The sequence below is a fragment of the Rhinopithecus bieti genome, unplaced genomic scaffold, assembly GCF_001698545.2.
Source record: "Rhinopithecus bieti isolate Rb0 unplaced genomic scaffold, ASM169854v2 scaffold_5476, whole genome shotgun sequence".
NCBI lineage: Eukaryota > Metazoa > Chordata > Mammalia > Primates > Cercopithecidae > Rhinopithecus > Rhinopithecus bieti.
Window position 1 is genome coordinate 3,161,969 of NW_016805433.1, and position 16,860 is coordinate 3,178,828.

Consider the following 16,860-nt stretch of genomic DNA (forward strand, 5'->3'; position numbering starts at 1 on the left):
TTCGAGGTACAGGTAAGAAAATCATGAAAGTTGCATGCTAGTGTGATTGAGGTTGGAAATACTTACTGAATACCTAACCAATGTTATAATCTTCATTAATTAATTAATTTTCCTTACTTTCACTCTAGTCTTCCCTTCCTTCCTTCCTCCCCTCTTTCATCAAGCAAATACTTATTGAGTGCTTACTATGTGCTAGGTCTGTTGTAGGAGCTGGTAACACAGCAGTGAAAACAGCAGCCAAATTCTCCGCCCAAACCAAATTTCACTGTGGGTTCATTTTCTGGTCTATACAATAAACAAAAGAATCAGTAAATATATAATATTTAATAAGTGCTATGAAGGTAAATAATGCAGGTTAAAAGAGTAGCCAGTGAGAAAGCAGAGGAAAAAGATTCATTTATGGATGGAGAGGTCAGGGAAGGCCACTTTGTTGAGGTGACTTTTGATTAGACACCAGAAGAGGTGAGAAAGATGTCGTGAGGATATCTGGTGATAAGGAGAAGAGAGGACAGTAGTTTCAGAGGCCTGGAGTGGGGGTGTATTGGAAATATTCAAGGAACTGCAAGCAGTCGAGTTCAACAGGAGCAGAGTGAGCTTAGAAGAAAATGAGACCCAAGAAATGTGAGGGGTCAGATCATGGAAGGCCTCAGAGCCCTTGGCAAGGTAGGGTTTTAGTGAGAAGCAGTTTTGCACAATGGTTAAGAACATAGTTTCCACCAGTGAGTTCTCTAAGTTCAAACACTAGCTTTAATAGTTACATAAATTTGAGCCTTGTATTGTACCTCTTTGTGCCTTAGTTTCTTCATCTGTAAAATGGGATTATTAATATCAAATTAGGCTTTAGAAAATTCTGGCAATTTCTTGGCATCCAAGTAAAGAGCTGAAATTAAAGCATCTCTTGCTTGAACTTGTAATTCATGGAAGGTGTTAAACCTTTACTTATACCAATACCAAAAATAGATTTTGTATTAATTATATAGAGGTGGCTTTTCAGACTACTATCACAAGTTTTTTTGTTTTTTTTTTTTTTTGGTGGGGGCAGTTTGAGACAGGGTCTTCCATGTTGCCTAGACTGGTATTGAACTCTTGGACTCAAGTGATCCGCCTGCCTTGGCCTCCCAGAGTGTTGGGATTACAGGCGTGAGCCACTACATCTGGTCAGCTATCATAACATAATTGAACAAAAGAATATCCTTGGCTAATCATTGATTGAATTTCAATTAGCAAATGACTTTGCCTATTACCAGTGAGTTTCCAAAGAGACTTGAGAATAGGTCTGGATCAGATCACATATCAAAATAAACTTTCTCCAAGACAGATTCAGAGCATTTCATCAAGATGATTCAAGTAACATGAATGAAGACAAATCTGGGCCAAAAGAATGCGGCCTGCAAAGTATGACAGGGCTTGATGGAATAACAGCATTATTGGTGCTCTAATATGCAATATAATTAGATTTCAGATCTAGACTCTTCTGAAAATAATGCAGACAGAGAAGTGCCTCAGGTCAGGATTTTAATTCAGAGAGTAAGATGAGAATAATTATTTTGTGGTAGTGCTCTTTTTTGTTGAAGGTTAATGTTTACTACAGAGTACATGTTTAGGTCTGATATATTTGGCAGTGCCACCATCTTCAATGTCTCTGATTTGCTTCCCAAAGTACAGAAGGGAACACAAGTGAAAAGGAAGTTGGGATTTATTTGGATCCCAGGTTTCCAAAGTGTTTACACCTCTTACTGCCTCAGTTAGCCACAGCTCAAAGCTAGAGAGATTTTTGTTTCTCCTCCAAGGTAGCAAGGAAGCAAATGACTTCAGTGGTATCTTTTGTGCTACATTCTGAGGTAGAGGATGATTGTGATTATAGGAAGCCTTGTTCCATTTTAATTTAATCAACCATCACTTCATAAAGGATCCCCTAGGTTGGCCATAAGCAGCTCAGAGTTCCACATTCCTGCTACCTTTGCTTTTCCCTCAAGAACACGATCAAGGGCAAGAAGGGTCACTGAACCCTTCTTGGGGTTTACAGTCTTAGTGTTAACCCAGCCAGTTCGTGGAAAAACGTTCTGCTGACACTGACTCTTTGGGCTCTTTTTATCCTAAGAGGTCAGAGAAGATGGGCCTGGATGTTAAGCCTTTGAATAATGGGTCAAAGATAAAAAACAGAGATGCTGTTGACAAGATTTTAGCAGCTCCTCCTGCTCCCTCCACTTCCTCTCATTTCACTCCCAACAGGGAAGGGTGTGGCCATGTTGTAGGCTTCAGGATGCCTTTTCTTTTACAGGGCCAGAGCCTGAGACAAAAGCCTAAGAGCTGAGCCTGGTCTAGGCAAAATACATTCACCAAGTTGCATGTGGTCTACTCTGGTTCACAAGAGTCTACACTGGAGCCTGAGCCAGGGCCCAGCTAAATAGAAAATGCCTTTTTGCCCATCATCCTTTTCTGTGTATATCATTTACTGCAGGACAGATGGAATTCAGGTGTGCAGGATCCCTGAGCCATAAATCCCTCCAGCTCCCTGTATTCCTACCAGATGGCATAGAGTTGGGGACTGAGAAGGCATATTCACTGGGGACCAGCATTTGGGCAGTAGAGGCCCTAAGAGAGTGAGGGAAGCTCTTGGAGAATTTGGTAGTGGTAGTAAAAAGGACTCCTTTGGGGTACTAGCTTATCCAGAACTTAAAATGTTGGAGCAGCAAGGAGCTGTGAGTCCCGTGGTAAGCTCATCAGTCAGCTCAGCCCAAAGGATCTGGAGGCCCTGACGGCTGCTTCTCTGGAATCTGAGCCAAGGAAGGCAAGCCAGGAGGATGAGATCACAGTCGCCTCATTAATGTCCTATGTGTAACACAAGTGGGTGGCAAGAAGAGCTCTCGTTTCAGAGAACACTTTGTCTTAATGCTTAGTCAAACAAGGACAAGTACATTTCAAAATGTGTGACATTTTAGCAGGAGGCAGGTACAGATTCATAATCCTTTCTCTATAATTGTGAAATTTAAAAGGCTCTGAAAAACAGAAGCTCTTTTGTCAGTATGGGTTTTGTCATGTGTGCCTCACATAGTGGCAAAAACCATTTTGACCATTGGTTATGTCTCAGAGCCCCTACCCAGCACTATCACGTCTACTGTGTACATTTTTGTTATTTTGAAATTTGGGGTTGATTTCACTCTTTGAGAAGAATGAAAGCTGCCCTTATAGGTAACAATGAAGAGAGGGAAAGGAAGAAAAGAAGTGCCTGTTGAAATCAATAGTACAATAAGTAAAGTTATTACAGAAGACAGATCCTGCTATCTGTCTTGAAAAATATAGTATCAGAATCAAAACAATATATGACTTAAAAAACAGAATGGCAAGTTGTAGAAGATTTCCTGTGCAACAATGACTAAGAACTAACGAAAAATAGGAAAACACTGCAAAGGGCAAAGAATGCAAATCATGATGATGTGTTAATTAAGTGGATTCGACAATGAAGCGAACATATACCACTAGTTTGTCAGTTATGAGGCAAGCTATTATACACTGCAAAAATTGAACAATGAAAATAATGTGAATATTTAGAAGGCTGTGGTGGTAGGGGGCTGGTAAATCTGAAATCTGTAGGGCAATTCCATAGGTTGGAAATTCAGGCAGGATTTCTACATTACAATCTTGAGGTAGAAATCCTTCTCCAAAACAATCTGTTTTTGCTTTTAAGACCCTCAACTAATTGGATGAGGTCCACCAACAATATCAAGGGGTAATCTCCTTTACTTAAAGTCAATTGGTGGTATATCTTAACTGCATCTACAAAATACCTCACATCAACATCTAGACTGGTATTTGTCCAAACAAATGGTAATGCCAATGACCATGGTCATGGTCATGGTCTAGCCAATCTGACACACAAAAATTTAATCATCACAGCTGCCTACAGAATTTAAGAGCTTTAATGCTCAATAGACTAAAATAGAAAAAAACACACAGAATTTAAATGCATCATGGTATAAAATATCTTACAAATATGTAATAAAATCACTCCCAATGATGTTGAAACAACCCAAATATCTTTTAAAATAATTTAAATATATTTTTTAAATTATTAAAATGAAATAACTTAAATTTTAATAAAATTGGGATCCACCCATCTTGCCTTCCCAAAGTGCTGGGATTACAGGCATGAGCCACCATGCCTGGGCAGCACTGTGTTTTTAAAACAAGATAAAATTGACAGTACCTGAGGAAAGCCTACACTCAAGAAATTTGAAAGATATATGCAAATTACCTGTACAAACGAGAAAGTATGAGTAATTAGAGAACTACTTTATGATGATTCAGCGACCACGTTGTACCAGCAATATGGGCTTATTACCATTAAGCTGATGTAGAAGAAAAATGTAAAGTTCTGTTACTCCTGGACCATGGCTTTACAAACCCTCCTCTTGAACTTCTTGCATAATGTTTTCAGTGTTTCTTTTCCTTGCAACATGACATCAGGAGTGTAGCCTTGGAGCCAAAGAACTTTAGAGACTGAAAAGCAAGTCTGAACACTTCTTTCCAAAGTGTATGTTTGCCTCAGTGAACAGAAGCCAGGAATCTAAGACTTCCTAAAGGAGGTTATTCTCAAGGACACCATTTATAGGGCTGCCAATGCTTAGAATGATATGAAATCAACAATCACAAATGCTAGGCACAGAATTTTGCTACTCCAATGTTGGAAAATAAAACCACTGACAGAGACTTAGAAATAGGTGGGGCCATTGATGAAAAAACAGTTATGTCAATCTTTATTGGCTGAAGATGTTAGAAGAAGCCGATAGTAAAGAAATAGTGATCATTGATAGTGATGCAGTTGTATATTTTCAGTGATGGGGAGATTGCTGAAATGTGGCAAATGTAGTAAGTGTGAGGATAACAGAAGATAATGATGATGATATTATAAATATAGGTGAAAAAAACACTGCAGATGATCTGTGATGTTACTTAATGTGAGGTAGTTTATAGCTAGCCTGGAATAATATGCTTTCAATGATGATGGAAAGACTGTTGACATTTACTCAAACAGAAATTGTTTAGACAAAAATCCATGTTAATGAAACAAATGACAAGACAAAGTTTGGTTTTATTTAATTTTATATAAAAAAAATTTTAATTCATATTATTTCTTATGAGCCTGTGAATCCCAGTCCAAAGGCAGGAGAAGGCTGATGTTCCAGCTCCAGCATGCAAACAGGAAGAGAACAAATCCCTTTCTCTGCTTTTGTGCTATCAAGCTTTCAATGGGTTGAATGAGGCCTGCCCACATTGACAAGGGCAATCTACTTTCCTGAGTCCACCAATTCAAATGCTAATCTCATCTGAAAACACTCTCACAGACACACCCAGAAGTAGTGTTTAATCTGGGCACCCCATGGCCTAGTCAGTTTGACCCATAAAATGAACCATTACAGGAGTTCAGGGCTTCAACATATGAATTTCGAGGGGACACAATTCAGTCCGTATCATCAGCAGACTCCACTGATGGTGTTATGTAAAATATAATATATGAATATATAACCTTTCTAAAAATATCTAAAATTCTAAATTATGAATTATCCAGCCAAAAACATTTCTGACAAGAGACTGTTGACCTATACAAAATATCCTATAACCTCTTTCCTTAAGAGAGTTTAGATTATAGGACTATTGATCTAGAAAATAATAAAATTTGAGAAAAATAGGAGAAAGAATATTTCTATTGCTTGTTTCTCCCTTTAAACTCCTTTTGTTCTAAGGAGAGTGGGGGCTTTTAAGAACTAGATAAAAGAGGTCCAGAATATCTCAACTGTGATTGCGTTTCAGCCCTCAGCCTACTCTGTACTTTTGTGTGAAGTCATCCAGGTCCTCAGAGTCTCATATACTAGTCAGGAACAAGGCAGAACTGTGACTCTTACCCCAGGGACGTGCTCTTCCAAATACAGCACTCCTATCTACTCTAGATCTGCTACTTGCTGGTAGAGTGGTGGGCAATCCTCATCTCCAAAATGATAATAATGACAGTGCTAACCGCAAGGGTTATGTCAGGCCTCTGAGCCCAAGCTAAGCCATCATATCCCCAGTGACCTGCATGTATACATCCAGATGGCCTGAAGCAACTGAAGATCCACAAAAGAAGTGAAAATAGCCTTAACTGATGACATTCCACCATTGTGATTTATTTCTGCCCCAACCTAACTGATCAATGCACTTTGTAATCTCACCCACCTTTAAGGAGGTTCTCTGTAATTCTCCCCACTTTTGAGAATGTACGTTGTGAGATCCACCCCCTGCCTGCAAAACATTACTCCTAACTCCACCGCCTATTCCAAAACCTGTAAGAACGAATAATAATCCACCACCCTTTGCTGACTCTCTTTTCGGACTCAGCCTGCCTGCACCCAGGTGAAATAAACAGCCTTGTTGCTCACACAAAGCCTATTTGTGGTCTCTTCCCACCGATACGTGAGACATTTGGTGCCGAAACCCGGGTCAGCAGGACTCCTTTGGGAGACCAGTCCCCTATCCTCACCCTCACTCCCTGAAGAGATCCACCTACGACCTCGGGTCCTCAGACCAACCAGCCCAAGGAACATCTCACCAGTTTTAAATCTTGTAAATGGTCTTTTCACTCTCTTCTCCAGCCTCTCTCGCTACCCTTCAATCTTCCTGCCCTTCCAATTCCAGTTCCTTTTCCTCTCTGGTAGAGACAAAGGAGACACATTTTATCCGTGGACCCAAAACTCCTGTGCTGGTCGTGGACTCAGGAAGACAGCCTTTCCTTGGTGTTTAATCATTGCGGGGATGCCTGCCTGATTATTCACCCACATTCCATTGGGGCCTGATCTCCGCGGGGATGCCTGCCTTGGTCATTCACTCATATTCCCTTGGTGGCAAGTCTATTGCGGGGACACCTGCTTTGGCTGCTCACCCCACCCTTTCTCTCCATGTCTCTATCCCTTTTCCACTTTCTTGGGGGGCAAGCACCTCCCACCCCTTTTCAACTTTCCTAGGGGGGCAAGTACCTCTCACCCCTTTTCCACTTTCTGGGGGGCAAGCACCTCCCATCCCTTTTCCACTTTCCTGGGGGGCTAGAACTCCCCATCCCTTCTCTCCATGTCTCTACCCTCTCTTTTCTCTGGGCTTGCCTCCTTCACTATGGGCAACCTTCCACCCTTCATTCCTCCCTCTTCTCCCTTAGCCTGTGTTCTCAAGAACTTATAACCTCTTCAACTCTCACCCGACCTAAAATCTAAGCATCTTATTTTCTTCTGCAACACCACTTGGCCCTAATACAAACTCGACAATGGTTTTAAATGGCCAGAAAATGGCACTTTTGATTTCTCCATCCTACAAGACCTAGATAATTTTTGTCGAAAAATGGGTAAATGGTCTGAGGTGCCTGACGTCCTGGCATTCTTTTACACATTGGTCCCTTCCTAGTCTCTGCCCCCAGTGTGACTCATCCCAAATCTTTCTTCTTTCTCTCCTGCTTATTCCTTCAGTCTCCACCCCAAGCTCTGAGTCCTTTGAATCCTCCTTTTCTACAGACTCATCTGACCTCTCCCCTTCTCCCCAGCCTGCTCCTCGCCAGGCCAAGCCAGGTCCCAATTCTTCCTCAGCCTCTGCTCCACCACCCTATAATCTTTCTATCACCTCCCCTTCTCACACCCAGCCTGGCTTACAGTTTCTTTCCGTGACCAACCCTCCCCCACCTGCCCAACAATTTCCTCTTAAAGAGGTGGCTGGAGCTGAAGGCATAGCCAAGGTTAATGCTCCTTTTTCGTTATCCGACTTCTCCCAAATCAATTAGTGTTTAGGCTCTTTTTCATCAAATGTAAAAACTCAACCCAGTTCATGGCCTGTTTGGCAACAACTCTTAGATGCTTTTCTGCCCTAGACCCAGAGGGGCCAGAAGGCCACCTTATTTTTAATATGCATTTTATCACCCAGTCAGCTCCTGACATTAGAAAAAAGCTCCAAAAATTAAATTCCAGACTTCAAACCCCACAACAGGACTTAATTAACCTTGCCTTCAAGGTGTACAGTAATAGAGTAGAGGCAGCCAAGTAGCAATGTATTTCTGAGTTACAATTCCTTGCCTCCACTGTGATTCCAGCCACATCTCCAGCACACAAGAACTCCAAACGCCTGAACCTCAGCTGCCAGGGGTTCCTCCAGAACCTCCTCCCCCAGGAACTTGCTTCAAGTGCCAGAAATCTGGCCACTGGGCCAAGGAATGCCCACAGCCTAGGATTCCTCCTAAGCCGTGTCCCATCTGTGCAAGACCCTACTGAAAATCGGACCGTCCAGCTCACCTGGCAGCCACTTCCAGAGCCCCTGGAACTCTGGCCCAAGGCTCTCTGACTGACTCATTCCCAGATCTTCTCAGCTTAGTGGCTGAAGACTGATGCTGCCACATCGCCTCGGAAGCCCCCTGGACCATCACAGATGCTTTGGGTAACTCTTACAGTGGAGGATAAGTCTGTCCCCTTCTTAATCAATACGGAGGCTACCAACTCCACATTACTTTCTTTTCAAAGGTCTGTTTCCCTTGCCTCCATAACTGTTGTAGGTATTGATGGCCAGGCTTCTAAACCTCTTAAAACTCCCCAACTCTGGTGCCAACTTGGACAACATTCTTTTATGCCCTCCTTTTTAGTTATCCCCACCTGCCCAGCTCCCTTATTAGGTCGAGGCATTTTAACTAAATTATCTGCTTTCCTGACTATTCCTAGGCTACAGCCACACCTCATTGCCCCCCTTTCCCCCAGTTTCAAAGCCTCCTTCACATCCTCCCCTTGTATCTCCCCACCTTAACCCACAAGTATAGGATACCTCTACTCCCTCCTTGGCAACTGATCATGCACCCCTTACCATCCCATTAAAACCTAATCACCCTTACCCCGCTCAATGCCAATATCCCATCCCGTAGCATGCTTTAAAAGGATTAAAGCCTGTTATCACTCACCTATTACAGCATAGCCTTTTAAAGCCTATAAACTCCCCTTACAATTCCCCCATTTTACCTGTCCAAAAACCGGACAAGTCTTACAGGTTAGTTCAGGATCTGTACTTTATCAACCGAGTTGTCTTGCCTATCCACCCCATGGTGCCAAACCCATATCCTCTCCTATCCTCAATACCTTCCTCCACAACCCATTATTCTGTTCTGGATCTCAAACATGCTTTCTTTACTATTCCTTTGCACCCTTCATCTCAGCCTCTCTCCACTTTCACTTGAACTGACCCTGACACCCATCAGGCTCAGCAAATTACCTGGGCTGTACTGTTGCAAGGCTTCACAGACAGCTGCCATTACTTCAGTCAAGCCCAAATTTCTTCCTCATCTGTTACTTATCTCGGCATAATTCTCATGAAAACACACATGCTCTCCCTGCTGATCATGTCTGGCTAATCTCCCAAACCCCAATCCCTTCTACAAAACAACAATTCCTTTCCTTCCTAGGCATGGTTAGGTACTTCTGCCTTTGGATACCTAGTTTTGCCATCCTGACTAAACCATTATATAAACTCACAAAAGCAAACCTAGCTGACCCCACAGATCCTAAATCCTTTCCCCACTCCTCTTTCCATTCCTTAAAGACAGCTTTAGAGGCTGCCCCCACACTAACTCTCCCTGACTCATCCCAACCCTTTTCATTACGCACAGCTGAAGTGCAGGGCTGTGCAGTCAGAATTCTTACACAAGGACCAGGACTGCACCCTGTAGCCTTTTTGTCCAAACAACTTGACATTACTGTTTTAGGCTGGCTATCATGTCTCTGTGCGGTGGCCACCACCACCCTAATACTTTTAGAGGCCCTCAAAATCACAAACTATGCTCAACTCACTCTCTACAGTTCTCATAACTTCCAAAATCTATTTTCTTCCTCACACCCGACACGTACTTTCTGCTCCCCGGTTCCTTCAGCTGTACTCACTCTTTGTTGAGTCTCCCACAGTTACCATTGTTCCTGGCCTAGACTTCAATCCGGCCTCCCACATTATTGCTGATATCACACCTGACCCCCATGACTGTATCTCTCTGATACACTTGGCATTCACTCCATTTCCCCTATTTCCTTCTTTTCTGTTCCTCACCCTGATCATACTTGGTTTATTGATGGCAGTTCTACCATGCCTAATCACCATTCACCAGCAAAGGCAGGCTATGCTATAGTATCTTCCACACCTATAGTTGAGGCTACCACTCTGCCTCCCTCCACTACCTCTCAGCAAGCCAAATTAATTGCCTTAACTCGAGCCCTCACTCTTGCAAAAGGACTACGCATCAATATTTACACTGACTCTAAATATGCCTTCCGTATCCTGCACCACCATGCTGTTATATGGGCTGAAAGAGGTTTCCTCACTACGCAAGGGTCCTCCATCATTAATGTGTCTTTAATAAAAACTCTTCTCCAGGCCACTTTCCTTCCAAAGGAAGCTGGAGTCATTCACTGCAAGGGCCATCAAAAGGCATCAGATCCCATCACTCAGGTCAACACTTACACTGATAAGGTAGCTAAAAAAGCAGCTAGCATTCCAACTTTTATCCCTTACAGCAGTTTTTCTCCTCATTGGTCACTCCCACCTACTCCCCCACTGACACTTCCACCTATCAATCTCTTCCCACACAAAGCAAATGGTTCTTGGACCAAGGAAAATACCTCCTTCCAGCCTCACAGGCCCATTCTATTCTGTCATCATTTCATAACCTCTTCCATGTAGGTTACAAGGCGCTAGCCCACTGTTAGAACCTCTCATTTCCTTTCCATTGTGGAAATCTATCCTTAAGGAAATCACTTCTCAGTGTTCCATCTGCTATTCTACTACTTCTCAGGGATTATTCAGGCCCCTCCCTTCCCTACACATCAAGCTCAGGGATTTGCCCCTGCCCAGGACTGGCAAATTGACTTTGCTCACATGCCCCAAGTCAGGAAACTAAAATACCTCTTGATCTGGGCAGACACTTTCACTGGATGAGTAGAGACCTTTCCCACAGGGTCTGAAAAGGCCACCACGGTCATTTCTTCCCTTCTGTAAGACATAATTCCTCAGTTTGGCCTTCCCACCTCTATACAGTCTGATAATGGACCGGCCTTTACTAGTCAAATCACCCAAGAAGTTTCTCAGACTCTTGATATTCAGTGAAACCTTCATACCCCTTACTGCCCATTGTGATTTATTTCTACCCCAACCTAACTGATCAATGTACTTTGTAATCTCCCCCAACCTTCAGAAGGTTCTTTGTAATTCTCACCACCCTTGAGAATGTACTTTGTGAGATCTACCCCCTGCCAGCAAAACATTGCTCCTAACTGCACCACCTATCCCAAAACCTATAAGAACTAATGATAATCCACTACCCTTTGCTGACTCTCTTTTCGGACTCAGCCCACCTGCACCCAGGTGAAATAAATAGCCTTGTTGCTCACACAGAGCCTGTTTGGTGTCTCTTCACACGGACACATGAGACAGGTAATTGTGGGAATTTGATGTGATGATCCCTGTAAAGTGCTTAGAACAGTGCCTGCTGCATAGTGGGCTCTCAATAAATGTTATTTTTTACTATGAAAGGTTTAGAAGAGTAAAAATTACTTTGATCTTTTCCATTAAGGTGAAATCGCCTCTGTGGATAGCATGGTCTTATATGTAGAAAACCCTAAATACTCCACCAAAAATCTATAGGAACTAACACGTAAATTTAGTAAAGTTGCAGGACATAAAATCAACATAAAGAAATTAGCTGCATTTCTATACATTAACAGCCTATCTGAAAATGAAATCAAGAAAACATTCCCATTTACAATAGCCTTAAACAACAACAACAACAAACCTTAATACTGGGTGGAGTGATTCACCTGTAATCTCAGCACTTTGGGAGGCCAAGGCAGGAGGATTGCTTGAGCCCAGGAGCCCAGCCTGGGCAACATAGTGAGACCTTGTCTCTACAAAAAAAATTTAAAATTTGGCCAGGCATGGTGGTGCACATTTGTAGACACAGCTTCTTGGGAAGCTGAGGTGGGAGGATTGCTTGAGCCCAGGAAATTGAGGCTGCAGTGAGCCGTGATTATACCACTTCATTCCAGCCTGGGCAACAGAGCAAGATCCTGTCTCAAAAATAAATAAAAATAAAAACACTTAGGAATAAGTTTAACTGACATGAAAGTTCTGTACAGTTAAAATTATAAAACACTGATGAAAGAAATTGAAGACACAAATAATGGAAAGATGCCCCATATTTATGGATTGGAAGAATTATTGTTGAAATGTTCATACTGTCTACATAAAGCAATCTACAGATTCAATGCAATCTCTATTAAAACTCCAGTGTTTTTTACAGAAATAGAAAAAATAATTCTAAAATTCATGTGGAACCCTAATGACCCTGAGTAACCAAAGCAATATTGAGAGGAAAAAAAAAAAAACTGGAAGCGTCATACTATTTGATATCAAAATACACTACAAAGCTATAGTAATCCAAATAACATGGTATTGGCACAAATACAGACATGTAGACTAGTGAAACAGAGATCCCAGAAGTAAATCCATGTATTTACAGTCAACTGATCTTTAACAATGGTGCCAAGAATACACAACAGGGAAAGAAGAGTCTCTTCAATAAATAGTGCTGGAAAAACTGCATATTCACATGCAGAAGAATGAAATTAGATCCTTATCTCACACCATATACAAAAATAAACTCAAAATGGATTAAAGACTTAAATGAAAGTAGATCTGGAAAAAAGGAAACTCTCTAAACAAAAGTCCTCTTCCCTACCCCTCTTCCAGCTGCTTTGCATCTGTTTGTGAAGCTCCACTTTTGTCCCCTTAAAGGTAAATGAGCACCTTCCTCCTTCCATTTCCACTGCACAGGTAACTCTCAAAGAACTTCACACTCATCAACTTCAGCATGGAGAACAAGGGACTAAAGAGCAACACTTCTCAGAGACAGCTTTTTAGAACATTTATTTTCTGATGATGATGGTCCTCCTCTGTTTTCCCAGAGTTGGATGCCTACCTAGAGAATCTCCAAAAAATGCAACACTGTGCTTTGATGTTTGCCTACCATAGTTACCCTTGTTAAATGATATTTATGGGTCTGGGCACTTCTAATCAAAAGTGCCTGTAATCCCAGCACTTTCTGATTAGAAGGTTAGAGCTTTCAACCCCATCCACCACTCCTATCACTGTGCAAGGGAAAGGGGCTGAAAATTGAAGCTGGCTGAGCACGGTGGCTCACGCCTGTAATCCCAGCACTTTGGGAGGCTGAGGTGTTTGGCTAACTTGAGGTCAGGAGTTCAAGACCAGCCTGGCCAACATGGTGAAACCCCGTCTCTACTAAAAATACAAAAATTAGCCAGACATGGTGACACGCACCTGTAGTCCCAGCTACTCAGGAGGCTGAGGCAGGGGGCACTTGAACCCAGGAGGCAGAGGTTGCAGTGAGCCAAGATTGTACCACTGCACTCCAGCCTGGGCAACAGAGCGAGAGTCCATTAAAAAAAAAAATAGTGAATGACTCAGTCTATTTGGGCTGTTATAACAAAATAGCATATACTGGGTAATTTATAAACAATAGAAAGTTGTTGCTCATAGTTCTGGAGGCTGGGAAGTTCAAGACCAGCCTGGCCAAAAAGGTGAAACCTCATCTCTACTAAAAATACAAAACTTAGCTGGGCATGCTGGTATACACCTCTAGTCCCAGCTACTTGGGAGGCTGAGGCAGGAGAATTGCTTGAACCCAGGAGGTGGAGATTGCAGTGAGCCGAGATCATGCCACTGCACTCTAGCCTGGGCGACAGAGTGAGACTCAGTCTTGAAAAAAAAAAAAAAAGGGAGGCCACTATTTTGGACTGATTCCTGCACTAGGCTCCATCAGCCTGGACCAAATCAGAACCTAAGTTCTAGTTTCCACATAATGAAACTGAATTTAGAAATGGGCCAATTGAAAAAAAAAAATCCAGGAGATTATCAGCAACCAATCCAAAGCCACCCAGTCAACATGAGCTGGCATAATATGAAAGGCCTCTCTGCTTTAACCCATACAAGGAAAGTTAACTGAAGCTATCTGATATTAACCAACCCACTTTTGGCACGACACCATTTCCTTCTTGCCTAAGCTACCTTACAAAAATCGACTGTTCTGCCAAGCCTGGAGGAATGCCTTTCCATTTTGTGAATGGGATGCTGACCAACTCACAATTGCTAAAAAAAAAAGCTAATGAGATCTTTAAATTCAATTTGTTGAAATTTTGTTCTCTGTCTTCCTCTACCCCATCACCTGTGCTCAGCACCACACCTCTGCTTCACTGTGCCCCTTTATTATTTTTCTAAAGCCAAACAAATCACATGGGCCCCACGGTTAGTGTTTACATGATGGAATGAACTGTGTGGCCCCTACCAGAACAAACAGAGAAACAGAAAGATACTCTTCCCCCCGAATTAATTCCTCCTCTGCTCAAAAATGGCTTAAATTTCTTGAATTTCTTCAAGCCAGCCAAATGACAATCACACTTATCTAAATGCAAAACCTTCTGAGACAGTGCTTTAATTCACAGCAAGATTCAAGTAAATCATAACATCATATCTCGAGGACAGATTTTCTTAATTGGGTACATACCGTTTTCATCAATTGTTTTCCTGGAGCTCTGGATATTTCTCTTCTCATAATAGGGCCAATCTGTGCAATTATAGTTCTGTAAAATACAGCTATGGAGCGCTCTGACTTAAGTGTCAGGAGAACAGCCAAGGAGCAAATTGAGAACTGCCTGGAAGGACCTCTGGCATTACTTCAAAGCCCTGCCAGATCACTTCCGGCATCACACCATCAATTTCCTACCCCAGCTTCACTGACTCCCTATATTAGCATTTCCTGTTAATGTTGTTCATACCCACATGTGAGGGTTGCATGGGATTTTAAGTTAGATTCAATAGAGCAGCAGTATAGAAATACCGTTATTACAATTCCACTGGTATCTTTTTACTTGTTTTAATGACTACTAAAAACTTAAAAATTATATTATGTGGCTCACACTATATTTCTATTAGGCAGTGCTGCCTTAGAAAATTCTAGTCATGTTCTAACAGAAAACCTATATGTACAATTAAAAACACTTAAACTGTGGGGGGTTGCTAACAACATACATCCTTTCCCCTATTCAATTTCTCTCGGTAAGCAGTTTAAATTACCTCTTCATTCGCTGAATATAAAAATTTCAATATCTGAGGATTAAGAAGAGCAAAAGAGGGTCAGAGAAGGCAGATGTTCCCTGCCAGCAGTGTCCTTGTCACATGCTGGGAAGTGAGTTGGCGTAATGGCACTTAAAATATGACATGTGAAAAGAAGAAAACAAGCTGCCTTTTAATCCTGGCATCCTCATCTCTCTCTTCTAATCTCTCCCTAGCCTCTGTCTTCTAGGAATGTGGGATACGTTGGGTTGGGAAGTAGAGTGACCTTTGAAAGAGATTGGGATGGGGTCCATGGCAGCTGGCTTCTCTGAATAAATAGGTAAAGACAGGTACAATTAAATAGAGAGTAAGCATTTGCTCAGACGCAGTGGTCCACTAGGAGCCAGTAATCTGTCTAAGTCGATAGAATCCAGAGAAAGTCAAGGTAGTGTGAAGACAATGATGGAAAACTTCATCCACAGAGAAGAAAGAGTAGAGTGAACAGATGACCACAGTCTTCTGATGGCTGAAGAACAAGCTATCCACTAAGACTTGTCCCTCGTGGCTAAATTGCAGTACCAAATTTATCTTTCCTGAAGCAATTAGTCTTACATTTTCTCTCTTGCTGTTCCCATATTGTTGTTCTGCCACTGAGAAGCAAATGATGGCCAGGTGTGGTGGCTCACACCTGTAATCCCAGAACTTTGGGAGGCTGAGGTGGGTGGATCAGGAGTTCAAGACTAGCCTGGCCAACATAGTGAAACCCCATCTCTACTAAAAATACAAAAATTAGCTGGGTGTGGTGGTGGGTGTCTGTAATCCCAGCTACTTGGGAGTCTGAGGCAGGAGAATCACTTGAACCCAGGGGGCGGAGGTTGCAGTGAGCTGAAATTGTGCCACCACACTCCAGCCTGGGTGACAAGAGGAAAACTCCATCTCAAAAAAGAAAAGAAAAGAAGTAGCAAATGATGTGTAAAGCAGAGACTGTAGAGACTCTTCTGTCCTCCCACAGATAATGTGCAGATAACATCATTCCACATCTAAAAATGTGTTATTCATTTATTTCTGCAGGGGCAATATTCTTAGTATTGTACCAGTGACAGCCTTTGGGAGTTACTATTACTAACTGTTTATAGAAGAAATTTTTCCTGATGAAATAAAGATTCTGAGTTAATGTCTCTTTTAATATCTTGGAACATTTTGGGGGAGGTTGACATTTTAAAATACCTTGCTTTGAATATAGGGTCTCTACAGTTGATATATCTAAGCACAATATCAATATGGAATCAGAAATTAGAATAAAAATGAGCTGGGCATGGTGGCTCATGCCTGTAATCCCAGCACTTTGGGAGGTCAAGGTGGAAGGATCACTTGAGCCCAGGAATTTGAGACCAGCCTGGCCAACATAGTGAGACCTCACTTTTTTAAAAAAAGGGCCAGATACGGTAGCTCATGCCTGTAATCCCAGCACTTTGGGCTGAGGTGGGTGGATCACAAGGTCAGGAGATCGAGACCATCCTGGCTAACATGGTGAAACCCTGTCTCTACTGAAAACACAAAAAGTTAGCTGGTGTGGTAGCGGGCGCCTGTAGTCCCAGCTACTCGGGAGGCTGAGGCAGGGGAATGGTGTAACCCCGGGAGGAAAAGCTTGAAAAGACCCGAATTTGCCCCCCTCCCCTAAAAAAAAAAAAAAAAAAA

The 16,860-nt window shown here is 42.3% G+C and overlaps 1 long non-coding RNA gene across 1 annotated transcript in view; it reads right to left on the minus strand.

The window, feature by feature from the left end:
• LOC108529934 (uncharacterized) overlaps positions 1–14,725 on the minus strand; it is a 52,649-nt gene extending 37,924 nt beyond the window's left edge. Inside the window, exon 1 of the long non-coding RNA XR_001885719.1 lies at positions 14,615–14,725. This is a non-coding gene — a long non-coding RNA (uncharacterized LOC108529934). The remainder of the gene's footprint in view (positions 1–14,614) is intronic.
• Positions 14,726–16,860: the final 2,135 nt, after the last annotated feature.